Source organism: Osmerus eperlanus, chromosome 4 (genome assembly GCF_963692335.1).
Source record: "Osmerus eperlanus chromosome 4, fOsmEpe2.1, whole genome shotgun sequence".
Taxonomy (NCBI): domain Eukaryota; kingdom Metazoa; phylum Chordata; class Actinopteri; order Osmeriformes; family Osmeridae; genus Osmerus; species Osmerus eperlanus.
The window spans coordinates 20,800,136-20,819,283 of NC_085021.1; the positions used below are offsets into that span (position 1 = coordinate 20,800,136).

At 45.9% G+C, this 19,148-nt stretch overlaps 1 protein-coding gene across 3 annotated transcripts in view; it reads right to left on the reverse strand.

Annotated features, from left to right (window-relative positions):
• kazna (kazrin, periplakin interacting protein a) overlaps positions 1–19,148 on the reverse strand; it is a 151,412-nt gene that overhangs the window by 100,552 nt on the left and 31,712 nt on the right. The window lies entirely within an intron of this gene.

Consider the following 19,148-nt stretch of genomic DNA (forward strand, 5'->3'; position numbering starts at 1 on the left):
CTCTCTGTCTCTCCATCTGTCTCTGTATCTCAATCTTTGTTTCTCCCGCTCTCTTTCTCACCCTCGGCAAGAACTAATTTCTTTGAGGGAAAGAAATCATAAAAAGAGACACTGTGGGGGGCAACAAAAGCGACCAGTTCCTTTCGAGAGTATGTGCGTGCGTGTGTGAGACTAAACGTGTGTGTGTGTGGGTGAATGTGTGTGTGTGAGTGAATGTGTGTGTTTGAATGTGTGTGTGTGAATGTGTGTCCTCCCAGCTGAAGCGCTGTGTGTCAGAGTGGATTGTCCAACTGTGTGAGACGTATCGGCCCAGAGCTCTCGCCTTCCGACTGTTCCTGTTTAAGGACAACAGGCACCGAGTCTTTCAACATGGCAGGGAGAAAGTACCGGAACAGCGGACCAACGTTCAGCGTCCAGCTGCAGCATGTCTGGTGTCCTCATAACTGCTATCATCTCTGCTATCATGCCTCTGAGTGGTGGAAACTATATATTCCCTCTTTCCATCCCTTGTCTTCCTTTTGTTGTGTGTTTTCAGTGTCTCTTGTGTTTTAGTTTTGTGTGTTTCTGTCTACTGTTGTTTGTCACGTGTCTTGCCGTCCTTTGTCCTGTTGCATATGTGTTGTTTGGCTTTGTGCTCCCTGCCGAACTGTTGTTTGAAACATTCTCAACTAGAGAGGGTACAATTTCTGGGGAAATTGTAGGGTGTGCTTGCTTGCGTCGGTTGCACAGGGGTCCGTTTTTGAATGACATTTTTACAACTGATATTTCTGTATATGTTATATAAAAATGCATACTTATTATTTATAAAGATTACATAGATTTAAAAGCATATTTTTTTTGCTGCTCATTTACAACTGAAAATACGAGTGAAGTGTAGAATGAAATAGATGTCTTCTCATTTCCCCTGCAAGAGGCAGCCTCATCGTTGAATCAAAACGAATACATTTGGCAGACCGGTGTAAAAATTGACCTAATCTCTATGACTTAAACGTCCTTTTAAGTTTTTCCCTTCTCGTGATATTTTCAGGCATTTAGCCTACTCATTGCATTCATTCATTAATAAAGAACCCCCTTTGAAGATTATTCTACGACGTTACCCGGCAGTAGAAGATGGAATCGCGATTCAAACAGTACCATCTGCTAACTGAAAATATGCCCCCAAAACGTAAATAACCTTGACATTTATTTAGTGGAAAATCGCTCATTTATAAAAAGCTCACTGGTAGCGATCATTGTCAGTAACAACGCAAAATGGGATATAGCCCTGTGTGGAGAAGCTGCCCCGGTAAATTGTACTACTACGGTACAGTACTAGACTACTGCTGTGTTCGTCTTGGTACTGTAGCGATTGCGTTGGTTGAATTGGATTTAACGTTCCGTTGTACGGTTTAAGCTGAAATTAATTATTTTCATGAACAGATTGACAACGTTTAGGCTGTGGCAATGAAGTTCAAGTTAGTAGTTAGACTTTTGATTTAAGTAAGGGGAGTGCCGAACATGTTCTGTCGTTTGACTTCCTAAACAGCTGTGTAAGTTAGATGTTTTTGTCGTGTGTCTCGCGTAAGCTACAGCGTTGCAGTGAGCTACACTGGTTTGAAACCACAGGTAATGGTAATTTCACCAACAAATCGTTTACTAATGTCAGAATAAATCCTACAACGAAAATGTATATGTGAGGAATGTTTATTTTAACGATTGAAAACAGATAACGCTACATCATAGACCACTGTAGTATGTGTTGCCCGGGCAACACAGGCTAATGTCATGATGCTAATACTTCAGTGAAATAGTAGACTACTGTTTCCGAAAGTAGATGTACTTCCTTAATAATATCAGCTTATACTGTACATTACACATCACAATTGTGTGTCATATCACAAAGTAAAATGAGTAAATAGTTATCACCCTGGCCTCTTTGCTTGTGGCGTTTCTGCAGCTGCCTTGCAGTAAAGCTATAGTTAGCCTAGCTATCCCCCAAGTTAACAGATGCGAAACGAATGTTCTGCCAAAGGTAGTCACGCGTGTTTTCGTGACGTTAGTGACGTAGTGACGTTAGTAACGTCAGTGACTGTGGCTAGCAAATTAGCCACCGTTAGCTTCACTTTTCGCCACAAAAACGTAACTTCAGCCTAAACCATGCAACGGAACGTATATTCCAATACAAGCAACTCAATCGCTACCAAGACGAAACTTTTGACACCTACGTTGTCTATGTAGGCCAAATATTGACTGAGTTTTAGGGGGGCGAAAATAAACAATAAATAATAATAAATATATATGTGAGAGAACAAAGGTTGTGCTCTCGCCGAAGGCTTGAGCACACCCAATAATATATATGTGAGAGAACAAAGGTTGTGCTCTCGCCGAAGGCTTGAGCACACCCAATAACCTGACCAGGGAGTGTGGTTCGGAACTTGCCAGCTGGCTAACACTTGGACCCTGTTGTCTAAGTGTGTGCGTGTGTGTGAGAGTGAGTGTGTGTGTGTGAGAGTGTGTGCATGCGTGAGAGTGAGTGTGTGCGTGCGTGTGTGTGAGAGTGTGTGCATGTGTGTGCGTGAGTGGGTGTGAGAGTGTGTGCGTGCGTGTGTGTGAGAGTGAGTGTGTGTGAGAGTGTGTGCGTGTGTGAGAGTGAGTTTGAGAGTGTGTGCGTGTGTGAGAGTGTGTGCGTGTGTGTGCGTGAGTGGGTGTGAGAGTGTGTGCGTGCGTGTGTGTGAGTGTGTGTGAGAGTGTGTGTGTGTGTGAGATTGAGTGTGTGAGAGTGTGTGAGTGTGGAGTTTAATGTTGAGTGCCTCTCCAGATCCAGGCTCTCTCGCTCCTCTAATCCTTTTCATACTGTTCCTCTTCATCTCTAACAGGCTGGTGCAACACAGCAAGTGAAGGAAACCGCCACAGTGACTAACACCTGGTTCCAGATATTAGGGCCATCCGTTATGTTGAACAGCAGAAAAGCAATCCTATTTTCTTCCCTTTCAGTCGGGTAACAAGAAAAACTGTATGTAAAATTTGAGATTGATATCATATTTTTGCCTTTGTGCTAAACGTGGGAACAGGAGACCAAAACACTTAATATATCAACAACTGCTAATCTATATATTAATGTGACTTTTTATATCAACGTGGGATTGCTTTTATTCATATTCCGTGCTTTCTGTATGTAAGTAAAAGCTGGTGGTCAAATGGTCCCATGTGGACTTCTAAATTAGCTAGCAAAGGCTGCATGAACACTATGTTTTCTCACTACTCCATAGAGAAGGATTGTCGTTGTAGAAACTAGGATATATCTTTCACAAAGCAGTCAAATCAGACATAGACCTTCAATAATCAGGGCTGTTGCTTATTGTCTTGCCCGGCGGGCAACGTGAACTCTGACCTCGGCCCTGCTGTGTGTGAGGTAGGATCATCCACCCGAACAGCAGCTGGGGTTTCAACCCCCCCCCCCCCCGTGTGTGTGTGTGGTGTCAGACAAGTGTGTCCTATTAAACCAGATCACACAGAGAGATGCATCATCAAGATAATATAATATCTTAATAATAAAGATAATACCAACAGCACTTTGACCATCCCCATACAAGCATGGAGATAACACACACACACACACACACCACTCATCCATCCAAGCGAACAGGAGTCACCCTTCTTGCTCTGTAAATGAACATACAGCCGGTATTTATAAATGACCCTGACTGAACGTATGACACATTACTCGTTGGGGAGGAGAAAGAGAGAGAGGGGAAGGGGGAGGGAGAGAGAGGGGAAGGGGGCAGAGAGGGGAAGGGGGAGTGATGCTAGGGGACTTATAAACTCAAAGTCATCCCTAACTCATTAGTAGGAAGTTGTGTCTGCCAGTTGACCTGCTGGGAGCAGAGGAGCCAGTCTGTGTAATCAGGATGGTTCCTACTACTGACCTCTGACCCCTGCTGAACACGACTGATGAGTCAATAGATTATGGAATGGGATGGATCTGGTCTGACTACAGTGCGTGTGCCTGTTTATATATGTGAGCGTCTGAGTGTGTTAACATGGATGTAAGTGTGTTTGTGTATGCGTGTGCGCGCACGTGCATGTGTGCGTGCACCTCATTAGCATCTGAATAGAACCAGAGGGGACTGGGAGCAAAGCAGGGGGCTGCGCTGTTACTGTGGCCCTTCTGCAGCTAACACAAGGCCTGACTGTGGCCCTTCTGCAGCTAACACAAGGCCTGACTGTGGCTCACTGGCAGGACTCTCCATACATTTACATTTAGCAGACGCTCTTATCCAGAGCGACTTACAGTAAGTACAGGGACATTCCCCCGAGGCAAGTAGGGTGAAGTGCCTTGCCCAAGGACACAACGTCAGTTGGCATGACCGGGAATCGAACTGGAACCCCATCGAACCCCATACAGGTCCATTCATCTAGGGCACTGCTATACACCCGAATCAGGAGAGACAGACAGCTATAGACTCGAATGATGTATACAGATGTATACAGCTATAGAATTGAATTAATATTCACTGAATTGAATTACTACACTGCCAAAACACTACATGTTGCTTTCCATCCAGAGTATACATTGTCCAGTGTATACACTGTATATTATACAGTACATATGCTCACAGCTGTATGAACCATGTTCACTTTTTACCACTTGTCAGCAGAGAGGGAGTTTTAGGAATCTGGCCTCTGAAGTGAAGAAACTGCCCAGAACCAAGACTGAGCAGACACCATCTGTCTTGTTCAGGCGGTACAGTGGAACGGTTCTCTCTGCAGGGGGTTGGTGCCAGCAAGGGCAGTGTTGAGCAGGAAGTTTAAACGGAAGGTAGAGATCTCCAGAAGGCCTCTGGTCTCTCTTCTGACTGTTTGGGGAGCTCACACCTCTGCAATGCAGTGTAGTGTCTGCATCAAAACCACCTGCACTATGGTATTATCTGGCTAGTCCATCCACCAGGAGAGGTTCACAATAAAGCTCAACTTCTGGGGTTATGGGTTAGGTGCATTCCCTCCTCATACAGATTCAGGTGAGGAGTGACTTGTTAGCTGACAGAATTGTGTGGAAATTAAATGTTTGTTGATTGTATTTGTTTTTTTTGGGCCCTTTGATTTGATAAATCTCTTCTCATTAAGATCATATAATCCTGGAAAAATTACGCCCTTTTACTGTGCCAGAGCTTTTGCTTTGTTAACTCTTGTTAACAACTGGTAAGAATACTCCTATGAAGATACACACACATGCTCACACAAAACAGGCACACACACATACAGACACACAAATTGTCTGTCTTACTGAGTGATTGAGTGAGAGAGAGGGAGAGAAAAAGAGAGAGAGGTTTTGTTGAAGTGCACACCCTCAGGAAAAACATTTCTTCCAGTGTACTGTTTACCTCCACAGCTAACAACTGTTAGTGAAATAGATCTTGAGAAGTCCAGAATACAAATAACTACTTATTGCTTTACCTCCCGTTTACGTGTTACCTAGTAACCAGTTAGTGCTAGCAACATTCTCATCCTTGATTCTTATCAATCATACTCTCATCATTGTCATGCCTTCAAAAAATAATTCAGCACTGATATGCTAATAATTTAGTTGCTATAAGACAAAACATTTAAATTGACTAGGTTTAGTCAATTTAGTCCGTTTTTTAATTTGTTATCAATTAGCATTCGCCGCTGTTGCTCTTCCCCTGACCTGTTTTGAGCCTCAAGTTGCTAGTTTTATGTTTTGCTTGTTCACGTTCGTATCTTTTCCCGTGTGTGTCGGCGTGTGTGTGTGGTTCTTTTCAAGGTCCGTCATCGGGGTCATTGTCAGTTCATGTCATTCATCCAAGCTCATCCAATCACTGGACGTACGTAAAGGATTGACTCCTCGCAGTCTGTCTGTCCAGTTCAGTCCTGCTTCAGTTGAGTCTTTTGACCGAGGACTGTCGATACACTGAAACTGCCGGGTAGTTGGATCTGAGCCCAGCTCACTGCGCTGTTAAAATAGATTTTCTAAAGAGTAAAATGTTTTAAAAGATTCAATGAATGGAGGCTTAAAGAGGGATGACGGAAGAATGACACCCGATCAATAGAGAGAAAGGAATATTCTGGACGAAACCATGGAGACTGAGATACTGTAGAACTGTTTTCGAGAGGAGGCACAATTTAAAGTGAAGTTTGCAGTTTGAATAACCCTCACACGCTGCAAAATCCTCAAACAAACCGCCTCCTGTGTGAAACATCTCCCCGTTTTCTATTGACTAAGCTTTCTTGAAGTGCCTCACTGCGTTGCATCAAACCTTAAGAGTTAGAGGAAGTTACAGGATTCATTCATGCGCCTCCCTTCCTCCACATCTTAACGCTCAAAGACAGAAGGGTGGAAGCTAACATCTGGAGACAGAGAGGGGAGATTAACAGACAAGGAAGGCAAAGTCATCCCTCAAGCTTCTCTCTTTCACCTCTATTTTCATTCGAATGTATCACTGGCAGTTCAATTTCGCTTCAATGAGGTATCCTCCTGTGAATCCTTAATTATCCTTCCTGTCCTCCCTCCTCCACCCTCCCCGCGTCCCCCGGTGCAGACAGCTAACGCGCCAGCGGGAACGCCAGAAATGACTCCACCACGACAGCGGATATTGATGTCTCTGTTGTCCTTGCTCTCCGCCCGTCCATGTACCTTGAGCTCTGAAATAAATAAACGGGCTTAGCCGGGCAAACGAAAGCTTTCTGACACACAGAGATAACATCTGTGTTCTGTCTTCAGTGGTGTGTGTGTGTAAGTGTGTAGATCTGTGTGTGTGTGTGGGGGGGGGGGGGGGTAGGTACAACACATTGCTTAGGAAAGGTATGTGTGTGTGTGTGTGTGTGTGTTGGGGGTCGTTCTTATCATTATTTACAGAGTAGGACTAGGATGTATTATATCTCCGCACCACACACACACACACACACACCCCTTACCTAAGCATGGTGTCCTCCCTGTTCCCACAGCCCCTAACAGACGTCAGATAGGGGAGATGGAGGAGAGAAGCAACCCCGTTATTCCAGCTGTGATTCCAGACCACTGCAGGCTTGATGATAGAGGCTTGAGGCTGAAGTCTGGTACCAAACAAGTCACGCTAGCAGCCTTTGATGGGAATTAAGATAGAAGCACAGTGTTCTGAAGAGGGCCAGGCCAGGTAGCCAGCAACAGCTGCCTGCAGGTTTAGACCCAGTGAATAAGGTTACCTGCCAAGTTGTCAAAGGAGCTTTTTTAAGGTTTGATACCTAGATAAGATTTCTGGATTGGTGTATGGCACAGATGTGTGAGTGAGGTGGCTGATCTCCTGATCTGAAATAGTGTTTTAGCAGTCTTTCATTTGAAAAGATCCAATTTTTGTCTCAGTAGCGTTCACGTATAAGTCTTCTTAAAGCTGCAGAGCTGAATTGTGTACCGGTGAGCCTTTGTTACATTATTTCTTTCTTAAACACTGGCAACATGAAAGATACTTTGAGGGCGTGTGATTTAAACGTGTTTTTTTCTAAAAAAGACTTTTGACATTTCGCACTTGGAGTGGAAATAGAAGACACGGTGAGTGCTCTCCATTCTATTCAAACAGCAACTGTAATAAACGAAAGCCAGAAAGTTGTGAATGTGCCCTGCATCCAGCATTCAAGAAGACCAAGTGGTCTGAATGACAATGTCTCTGATTGGTTGCCAGAAGAGCTCACAGATGGGCTCTTCTTCAGAGCGCTGAACGATGTGCATGGTGATGTGAATGTGTGTCTGTGTGTGTGTACTCTCAACAAATGTCTGTGTGTGTGCATTCATGAAAGAGACAAAGAGACACATAGCGAGAGATGGGGAGAATTGGGTGGGATTGAGAGAGAGAGAGAGGCAGTGAGAGAAACAGAGAAAGAGAGCAATAAAAAGCGAGACAGTAAGATAAAGAGACAGAGAGAGTGAGAGGAAGAGAGACAGGGATTCAGAGACAGACAGAGAGAAAAACAGAGAGACAGACAGAGAGAGAGACTGTGAGAGAGATGTAGAGAGAAAGACAGAATGACAGAGATGTAGAGAGAGAGACAGAGAATGACAGAGATGTAGAGAGAGAGACAGACAGAGAATGAGAGAGATGTACAGAAAGAGAGACAGACAGAGAGAGAGGCAGAGAGAGATGGTCTGTTCTGAGGCAGAGCCTGTCTCTCCTGCTCAGCATTCCTGGATGGTAGTGCCTCCTCGAACTGAGACTGAGCTTGCATGGCGGGAGGTTACATCGGCTAGCTTGCCCTTATGCATCCCATAATGTCAGGCATCATCGCTGTCAACTTAACAGCACGAGAAATCGCCTCACAAGACCAGAATCAGCAACACAAAATGACAAGCAGTTCAGTTACAATATGTGAGTTACATTATAGGAACAAATCCACAGAAAAAACGAGTTTCTTGCAACTAGAAGAGACCGTTTATCGTATGAAAGCATCGTTGAAATAATAGTTCAAACTAGAGAGGGTACAATTTCTGGGGAAATTGTAGGGTGTGCTTGCTTGCGTCGGTTGCACAGGGGTCTGTATATTTTATATAAAAATGCATAGGGCCTACGTATTATTTATAAAGATTACATAGATTTAAAAGCATCTTTTTTTTGCTGCTTATTTACAACTCAAAATACGAGTGAAGTGTAGAATGAAATATGATGTCTTCTCATTTCCCCTGCAAGAGGCAGCCTCATATTTTCAGGCATTTAGCCTACTCATATTGCATTCATTCATTAATAAAGAACCCCCTTTGAAGATTATTCTACGACGTTACCGGCAGAAGATAGACTCGCGATTCAAACAGTACCATCTGCTAACTGAAAATATGCCCCCAAAAACGTAAATAAGCTTGACATTTATTTAGTGGAAAATCGCTCCTTCATAAAAAGCTCACTGGTAGCGATCATTGTCAGTAACAACGCAAAATGCGATATAGCCCTGTGTGGAGAAGCTGCCCCTGTAAATTCTACTACAGTACAGTACTAGACTACTGCTGTGTTCGTCTTGGTAGCGATTGCGTTGGTTGAATTCGATTTAACGTTCCGTTGTACGGTTTAGGCTGAAATGAATTATTTTCATGAACAGATTGACAAAGTTTAGGCTGTGGCAATGAAGTTCAGGTTAGTAGTCAGATAGTTTCACCTATTGAAAGACTTTTGGTTTAAGTAAGGGGAGTGCCGAACATGTTCTGTCGCCGTTTGACTTCCTACAGCTGTGTTGATGTTTTTGTAGTGTGTCTCGCGTAGGCTACAGCGTTGCAGTGAGCAACACTGGTTTGAAACCACAGGTAATGATAATTTCACCCACAAATCATTTACTTGTAATGTAATGTCATAATAAATCCTACAACGAAAATGTATTTGTGAGGAATGTTTATTTTAATGATTGAAAACAGATGCATCATAGACCACTGTAGTATGTGTTGCCCGGGTAACAGAGGCTAATGTCATGCTAATGCCTCAGTGAAATAGTAGACTACCGTTTCCGAAAGTAGATGTGGGCCTACTTCCTTAATAATATCAGCTAATATTGTACATTACATTTTACAATTGTGTTTCACATCACAAAGTAAAATAAGTAAATAGTTATCACCCTGGCCTCTTTGCTTGTGGCGTTTCTGCAGCTGCCTTGCAGTAAAGCTATAGTTAGCCTAGCTATCCCCCAAGTTAACAGATGCGAAACGAATGTTCTGCTACAGGTAGTCACGCGTGTTTTCGTGACGTTAGTGACGTTAGTAACGTCAGTGACTGTGGCTAGCAAATTAGCCACCGTTAGCTTCACTTTTCGCCACAAAAACTTAATTTCCACTTAAACCATGCAACGGAACGTAAATAAAAATACAAGCAACTCAATCGCTACCAAGACGAAACTTTTGACACCTAGGTTGTCTATGTAGGCCAAATATTGACAAAGATTTAGGGGGGCAAAAATAAATAATAATAATAAATATATATGTGAGAGAACAAAGGTTGTGCTCTCGCCGAAGGCTTGAGCACACCCAATGAACAGTTCTAGTTCAAAAAGGAGGGAGGAGAATCGCTAGAAAAAACTCCTGCTGGTGCTGAGATCATCCTGTCCTCTCCTGATTGTTCTCCTTGTTTTGTTGTCTCCCTAAAATATGCTAGTTATTGCAAATGATGTCTTTAACGGCACTGTTTAATTAACATAAGGTGCTTGCAGATGTCTTAAGGACTGATTAGGGTAACCATGGGGATGTGAACACCTACGGGTCCTCTGTGATTGCAACCGGAGCCAAACATCACAAACGCAGCAAAGGTGGGGTGGGGCTCTGGGCTGCGTGGTGGGAGATCAGTGATGCTCGTATTTGGGAGTTTTCCCACGGTGAACAGAGCAACTCCAGCTCAGCGTGAACAGACACGGTTTCAAAGTCTCCTCTAATCAACTTCCTGATAAGCGTTGGGTGCTGGGTAGGATTAGGAACACACATCCCCCCAGGGGATATTACAGTTTGTGGACAGGGAGTTTACAGAAACAAAGACAGAATAAAAGAAAACTTTCCTGGTTTCGGTTTGTTTTTTTCCAGGCAGGTTTTAACTAGAATAGCAGTCAAATTGAACTATAATCCTACGTCATGATGAAGAATCAAGTTGACATTCAGTCCTTGATAAGTAAATGCCAAATGTTTCTTTGCCGAATGACTAGGAGGCATACATTTCTATTTTAGGGTGTAACACTTTTATTAAAGCCTGTCATTTTGTCTGCCTTACCTGTTGAAAGGTCAGCTACATTTGGGAGGGGTTGCCATGGTGTCATTCCAGCATCCCTCTCATGGCTAACCTCCATAGGTCCACAGATGGTTCAGAGATAATGAAGAACAGAGTCGACTGATGGAGTCGTGAAAGCACGAGGGGAGGATGGAGGGAAGTAAGGATGGAGGGAGGTAGTGACGGAGTTTGGAAGAGATGGATGGAGGTAGGGAAGGAGGGTTAAATTGGAGGGAGGGGGGGATGAAGGGGTGGAGAGGGGAAGGGAGATAGTGAGGGAGGAATGTATGGAGGAAGGAAGGTAGAGATGGAGGGAGGTGTGGTTGGAGGGATGGAAGGGATGGAGGTAGAGGCAGGGGGTGGAGGTAAGGATGTATGGAGGTAGGGAGTCAGGGACAGTGGGGAAAATCTGCTATCAACTTTGGGAGGGACAATTATATTACATTTTCTCAAGAGCAATTCCTGAGGGGGACACCAAAATTACTGCTGTACACAGCACATTAAAAAGCGCCATTGTTTCCATAATCAGCAAAGCGCTTTCATTGCGTATTATTAATATTATTGAAATTACATAGTTATGTTTACAGTGATTTATTGGGGGGGACAAATCAGCGGAAATCCCCCAGGATTTCCGCTAATGGGTAGGGATAGGGGAAGGGATAGAGGAATGGAGGAAGGGAGTGATGTAAGGAAGGAGGGAGTGATGGAGTGAGAGTTGGAGGGAGGGAGGGATGGTAAGGTCTGGCAGAGATGGATCTTGGGGTGAAGGTGGAGCGATGCACCAGTTTTCGGAGCCCCTGCAGCTGTTACAAGCTGAGGCTGGAGTTGCTAGGCTAGATGAGTTGGCTGCCTGTGTATTCAAATGTGATTTTCTGACTCAGTGAGCACACTTCGCCCCCTCTGAAGTCGATTATAATGGGAAAAGTGGAGTGATAAAAAAGAGAAAAAAGTGCGGGCAGCAGTGCAGGGAGAGGTAAATACCAGCTTGTCGCAGTCATCCAGCTTGCTGGCTGTGTGTCTGGTGTGTGCACATGTGTGTGTGTGACAGTAAAAAGAGAGTTTCTGAATCTCCTTTACTACTGAATCAGCACTTGTACACCTTCACTCTACTCGCTGTCACGCCACATGCACAGCTGCTTTGAATGTACAGACTGGCTACGTTTTTCTGTGGAAGTCACCCAAGTTCAAAGGACTTTTGGGGTTCTTCCTCACATCACACATCACCTCCCTTGGCTGTCAACAACCCCTGCTCTGTTGATTGTAAACTAGTGTTACCTGCTCGGATTTCTGGTGGTCCCGGACCAAAAGGATCCAGAAACGGGGTCACACAGTACCGGGTGAAAACGGAGGGAAAATGAAATGTATAATTTGGTTGGAGGATGAGCAGCAGGGTCTCTGAAGTGATCAATCTGGAGGAAAGGTGACAAGAACCCTGGCGATGAGGGATGCTGTGATTTACGACTGATCGTGTCAGACTTTACAGTACTTGTCCCAAAAGATGAGAGACTGCAGTCCTCCAGGGGGGGGGGGGGTGTCTTTACGGAAAAGGGGGATGGCAGAAGATGCAGACAGTGAGGTGAGAGTAATCATCCTTGAGAGACGCATGTAATGAGAGCCAGTGTTCAATAGATGTGAACATGTCAAGGACTCATTTATGCAAAGCAAACACTGAGGTTCAACAGGACGACTACAGATGGAGACAGGAGACAGAGAAATTATTTGACCCGTTTTACAAGGGTAAGTGAATCGTATCCTTGAATCATAATGCGCCTTTTTCTTTTAACTTCCTTGAGCTATCTGAAGAGGTCATCTTAAGGGACTGTTTATTTTCCTGTCTTTTATGGAGAGGGTTATATCAACATTCAGCTAAACTGAACTCCGAGACAGATGAGTCATTCTTCTCTTAAGAAGATACACCAAGAATGAATGAGCAGCTTAAAAATAAAACTTTGACAAATCTGTTGGAAACTTTTATTTGTTCTATGATGGAATTACTAAATTAATGTTTCATGTCTATTATTTAACAGGCTTATTAGGAGGAGTGAGAATCTGTATTACGTAACTTTCAGGTAAAGGGGTTTGTCTAGAGCAGGAACAGCCTGCTTTATTTTCTAAACTGAATTTGGGATGTTGAGTAAAAAAGGTGACGTTCGCTGGCGGGAAAGGAGCTGGAGCTGGTGCGCGAGGTAGAGAAGTTCCGGCTAGATATAGTCGGCCTCGCCTCGACGCACAGCATCGGCTCCGGAACCAGTCTCCTTGAGAGGGGCTGGACTCTCTTCCACTCTGGAGTTGCCCTCGGTGAGAGGCGTCGAGCTGGGGTGGGAATACTTGTTTCCCCTCGGTTCGGCGCCTGTACGTTGGGGTTCACCCCGGTGGACGAGAGGGTAGCCTCCCTCCGCCTTCGGGTGGGGGGACGGGTCTTCACTGTTGTTTGTGCTTATGCACCAAATGGCAGTGCAGAGTACCCACCCTTTTTGGAGTCTCTGGGAGGGGTGCTGGAAAGCGCTCCTCCCGGAGATTCCCTCGTCCTCCTGGTGGACTTCAATGCTCATGTGGGCAATGACAGTGAGACCTGGAGGGGCGTGATTGGGAGGAACGGCCCCCCCAATCTGAACCCGAGCGGTGTTTTGTTGTTGGACTTCTGTGCTAGACACGGCTTGTCCATAACGAACACCATGTTCAAGCATAAGGGTGTCCATATGTGCACTTGGCACCAGGACACCCGAGGTCTCAGTTCGATGATAGACTTTGTAGTCGTGTCGTCGGATCTGAGGCCGAATGTCTTGGACACTCGGGTGAGGAGAGGGGCGGAGATGTCAACTGATCACCACCTGGTGGTGAGTTGGCTACGATGGTGGGGGAAGACGCCGGTCAGGCCTGGCAGGCCTAAACGTAATGTGAGGGTCTGCTGGGAACGGCTGGCAGAATCCCCTGTCAGAAGGAGCTTCAACTCCCACCTCCGGGAGAGCTTCGACCATGTCTCGGGGGAGGCCGGGGACATTGAGTCCGAATGGGCCATGTTCCGGGCCTCCATTGTTGAGGCGGCTGACCGGAGCTGCGGACGCAAGGCGGTCGGTGCATGTCGCGGCGGTAACCCTCGGACTCGGTGGTGGACGCCGGAGGTGAGGGAAGCCGTCAAGCTGAAGAAGGAGGCCTATCGGACTTTGTTGGCTGGTAGGACTCCAGAGGCAGCTGATGTGTACCGGCAGGCCAAGCGGAATGCGGCTTTGGCGGTCGCGGAGGCAAAAACCCGGGCGTGGGAGGAGTTCAGCGAGGCCATGGAGAATGACTTCCGAACGGCTTCGAAAAGGTTCTGGACCACCATCCGGCGACTCAGGAGGGGGAAGCAGTGCACTGTCAACGCTGTATATGGTGGGGATGGTGCGCTGCTGACCTCGATGGGGGACGTCCTGGATCGGTGGAAGGAATACTTTGAAGACCTCCTTAATCCCACCAACACGCGTTCCGACGTGGAGGCAGAGTCTGGGGACATTGGGGGGGGGCCCTTCTATCTCTGGGGCTGAGGTCGCCGAGGTGGTTGAAAAGCCCCGCGGTGGCAGGGCCCCTGGGGTGGATGAGGTCCGCCCGGAGTTCCTTAAGGCTCTGGATGTTGTAGGGCTGTCTTGGTTGGCACGACTCTCCAACATCGCGTGGACATCAGGGACAGTGCCTCTGGACTGGCAGACCGGGGTGGTGGTTCCCCTCTTTAAAAAGGGGGACCGGAGGGTGTGCTCCAACTTTAGGGGGATCACACTCCTCAGCCTCCCTGGGAAAGTCTATTCAGGGGTGCTGGAGAGGAGGGTCCGTCGGATTGTCGAACCTTGGATTCAGGAGGAGCAATGTGGTTTTCGTCCTGGCCGTGGAACTGTGGACCAGCTCTATACCCTCGGCAGGGTTCTGGAGGGTGCATGGGAGTTCGCCCAACCAGTCTACACATGTTTTGGAAAAGGCATTCGACCGTGTCCCTCGGGGGCTCATGTGGGGGGTGCTCCGGGAGTACGGGGTACCGGACTCCCTGATCGGGGCTGTTCGGTCCATGTACGATGTTTGTGCATGTACGATGACCATGTTTGGTCCGCATTGCCGGTAGTAAGTCGAACTTGTTCCCGGTGAGGGTTGGACTCCGCCAGGGCTGCCCTTGGTCACCGATTCTGTTCATAACTTATATGGACAGAATTTCTAGGCGCAGCCAGGGCGTTGAGGGGGTCCGGTTTGGGGACCTCAGGATCGGGTCGCTGCTTTTTGCGGATGATGTGGTCCTGTTGGCTTCATCGGGCCGTGACCTCCAGCTCTCACTGGAGCGGTTCGCAACCGAATGCGAAGCGGCTGGGATGGGAATCAGCAACTCCAAATCTGAGGCCATGGTTATCGACCGGAAAAAGGTGGAGTGCAATCTCCGGGTCGGGGAGGAGATCTTGTCCCAAGCGGAGGAGTTCAAGTATCTCGGGGTCTTGTTCACGAGTGAGGGAAGGATGGAGCACGAGATCGACAGGCGGATCGGTGCGGCGTCCGCAGTGATGCGGGCTCTGCATCGGTCCGTTGTGGTGAAGAAGGAGCTGAGTCGAAAGGCGAAGCTCTCTATTTACCAGTCGATCTACGTTCCTACCCTCACCTATGGTCACGAACTGTGGGTAGTGACCGAAAGAACAAGATCGCGAATACAAGCGGCCGAAATGAGTTTTCTCCGCAGGGTGTCCAGGCTCTCCCTTAGAGATAGGGTGAGAAGCTCGGTCATCCGGGAGGGGCTCAGAGTAGAACCGCTGCTCCTCCGCGTCGAGAGGGGCCAGTTGAGGTGGCTCAGGCATCTGATAAGGATGCCTCCTGGACGCCTCCCTGGTGAGGTGTTCTGGGCACGTCCCACTGGGAAGAGGCCCCGGGGAAGACCCAGGACACGCTGGAGGGACTATGTCTCTCGGCAGGCCTGGGAACGCCTCGGGGTCCCCCAGGAAGAGCTGGTGGACAAGTGGCCGGGGAGAGGAAAGTCTGGGCCTCCCTGCTTAGGTTGCTGCCCCCGCGACCCGACCCCCGGACAAGCGGAAGATGATGGATGGATGGATGGATGGAGTAAAAAAGGCCAGGAGAGGACTTATCTTCTGACAGATAAAATACTTTTTCATAAGAGTATTTATCCTTTACCTAATGCCTACCACCAGGAACCAAACTAGGTCCTTGACAAAGTTACACAGCAACAACGATAGTTACCAAACGCATAAAACACCCCAGATGGGAAGACAAGATCTTTCAAAAGCGAGACGGATTCTTCAGTTAGGGAGGTGATGCTTCCTGATTCTGCTATCTTGACCTTTTGAAAGCAAGTCGAGAACAAGTCACGCAGGAAGAGGTATTTACAGCAAAAACGTTGATCTTATTTAACTTTATAGCCTGGTGCGAGACAGGAATTGCGAAATTATTATCTCACTCTGTCAGATTAAAAAACACAAACCCTCAACTAACCCAAACAGACTGGTGCCCTACTGAATTCTGTGGGATTTATATTCTCAGAATATAAAACCCCTTAATTAGCCATTGACTAGAGTGGAGACCTTTCGGTCTGTACAGAGGTCATGGTCCTCTGCTCCTGTATAGCAGAAAATATATTCAAATCGGAGCATTTTCTTTGTTGTCTCTGAAATATTTCTGTCATTCACACACTTAAGTTTCAAATTCCCCACCTTGTCCGTTTGTTTGGACAAAACATCTGCTAAATGAATACATTTATATGAAATTATTTGTAGCGTGCTCCATGCCTTCTGCGTGCCCCCTCCTCCCTTCTATCTTCTGACTCTGTGATTATTAATGGAGTTGTCTCCACAGCTGGGTCACATTGCCCCTAAACGACAGAGGGCAAAGAAGCCGCTAAATCAGCCTGTCCTCTCCAGGTGAGAGCTGCCCTGAGTAGCGCACACCCAATAGATCAGAACGCTCTGTGTCGTCCACCAACCTGGCAACCTCTCTCTAACATCGTGTACCTGTCATGCCTGCTAAGTAGATTGTGCTTTACCTCTGGCAGCCGAGCGAATAGAGAAACCTGCAGGGAGAAAAATCTCCTCCTCCCTGGCCTCTTCCTCCTCCCCCTCCTCTTTCGTACCTCTTCTTCATCTCCTCCTCTCGGTCCTCCTCCTCACTTTCCCCCTCCCTCTCCTCCTCCCCTTCCTCCTCTCCCACCTCACCCACCTCTCCCTCCTCCTCCTCCTCTTTCCTCCCCTGCCTCCCACTCTCCTCTGCCTCCTCTGTGTTGCTATGTTCACAACTGAAAATTAAAACGCCAAGGAACTTCCACTTTCTCTAACACCAGCACTTTTGTTCAACTCAGTATAATATCAGAAAGCTCCACATGGGTTCATGTAAAATACCACAGATATTTTAGTTAATTCCAAATGCTGAATAAACAAACTATTAACATTGTGACAGCCATATCCACCTACATGTTGCTATTCTCACTAACCCAATTATATGGAAATATTTGGATGGCAGTGAGAATGAGTAGGAGTGTTATGTTGATGTTGGAGCTGTCTTGACTTTTAGTTTGCACCACCCTTGAGTTGTTGCTGAAACCACAACCTTCACATGTAGACAAGAGGGTTATAAAACCAACCATTAACTTCACTACGCAATGGAATTACGAGCACAAACAGTTTACTTAATTCAAGTGAAGTAAACTGAAAAAGCACGTTTTTCTCTTAGAGATTCTTGGGGCCTGTTTGAAGATTAGCCTGAAGGTGAACCAAACCAGTTAGCTTCACCTTTACCCAGCCCTCCAGCAAAATCTCTCCCCACGACTCAATCACTTCCAGGTACATCACATCCACTAAAACCATTACAGGGCAAAGTAGCTGACAGGAGAAGCCATTCCCCTCTAAACATTCCCAATCACGTTACAGTAATAACGTTACACAGTCAAACAGGCTTATGAGATTACAACCTTCTCCGGAACACAGTGTCTGTGCTAAAAACAAACATGAAGAGGATTTATACAGATCATTCCAGAATATGACTCACACTTACCACTTAAGATCTCCTGCATAAAGTGGCCAATACAAATTCCCGGCTCAAATGGTGCCCTCTGGTTGATTGGCATGTATTGATGAATGCTAATAAATTCTCCTGCATACTGTAAATGTGGTTTGGGTAGCAATATGATTCCTCTCAGAAAACAATACGCTGGTGAGAATAATAACTGATTATCCAGGAGACAGCTTGCTGGTTCATATTGATAATGCGGGGGACATTCGTTTAACAGTTCACAGGGAACGCCAGCTTTTTTACATTCCCAATTACAGATAGAACCGGGCGTTTGTTTAGCTGACACTAAATGTCTCCGAGAAAGAGCACACAATTGCCTGCGGAGAAAGTGATAGTCATTTGTTATAATTTAATATTTATCTATTGTAAGAGGCAGATTATCAGAAGGAGCAAAATTGAAAGACGGCCATGTTTGCTATAGATTCAGAGTCAGCAGAAAATGGAGGGGCGGGGGGGGGGGGGGGGTGACCCTCAAAGAGATAGTGATAGATGAATAGAGAAAAATAAAATGCCATACATTTTGGGAACAAGTTGATATGGGAAAAGTTTTAATAAAAGTCCATCCATATGCTGCTCATTCATATTCATATTTTTATATTCATACTCATATTCTTATTCTTGTTTTTATATACATTTTGTATTCTAAATTATTTTATTTTTTAGATAGTTTAGTTCTTAGATTTAGTTAGACTATTGTACTTTTTTACTTAATTTAAGATCTGTATATGTTTATTGTTTGCACCTTCCTGCCACAGTAAATTCTGTGTTTGTGTAAACCTACATGGCGAATAAACCAAATTCAGATTCTGACACTGTAAGCTGATGGCTTGTCTGAATAGCTTACGAATAAATGTTTATAATCAAGGCGTTCGACTTTCATGGGCTCTAATTGTCTAAAAGAGATGGACTGAGCATGAAAACAGTGACCAGGTCTGGGCAGATGAACTTTTAGCATACAGTCCAGCTTTTAGACCCTTCTGTGTATGTCGTAAGAAAAACACAGCCAGATCTTTCGATTCAAAGCTAACTGTGTACAGCAGCTGGATTCTGTATGGCCAGTGTGAGGATGGGTAATTATGTTAAAAGAACAAGAACCAGAGGAAATTGCCATCATTAGGCTGACCTGCAGTCAGAAGGAGAGAGCATACAGCTGGTTTGGTTTGAGCGAAAGAGGAAGTAATCCTTTTATTTCTCCCCTTCATCACTCCATCCTTCCACCTAAAGCCAATGGCACTGCTATAAAACCTCATGTTTTGTCTATTTTGTTGGTTTTTTTTATGCGAAGGTGCTGGAAGCTGGGGTGATAACGAAATCCAGTACATGTGAGTATTCATCCATGTGTGACCTGAATTGGTGCTGACTTGGTGCGTGTCGAGGCAGCCTCGAGCCACGGTTAAGACAGGTGAAAAGCATGACAAGATAACAGGTACA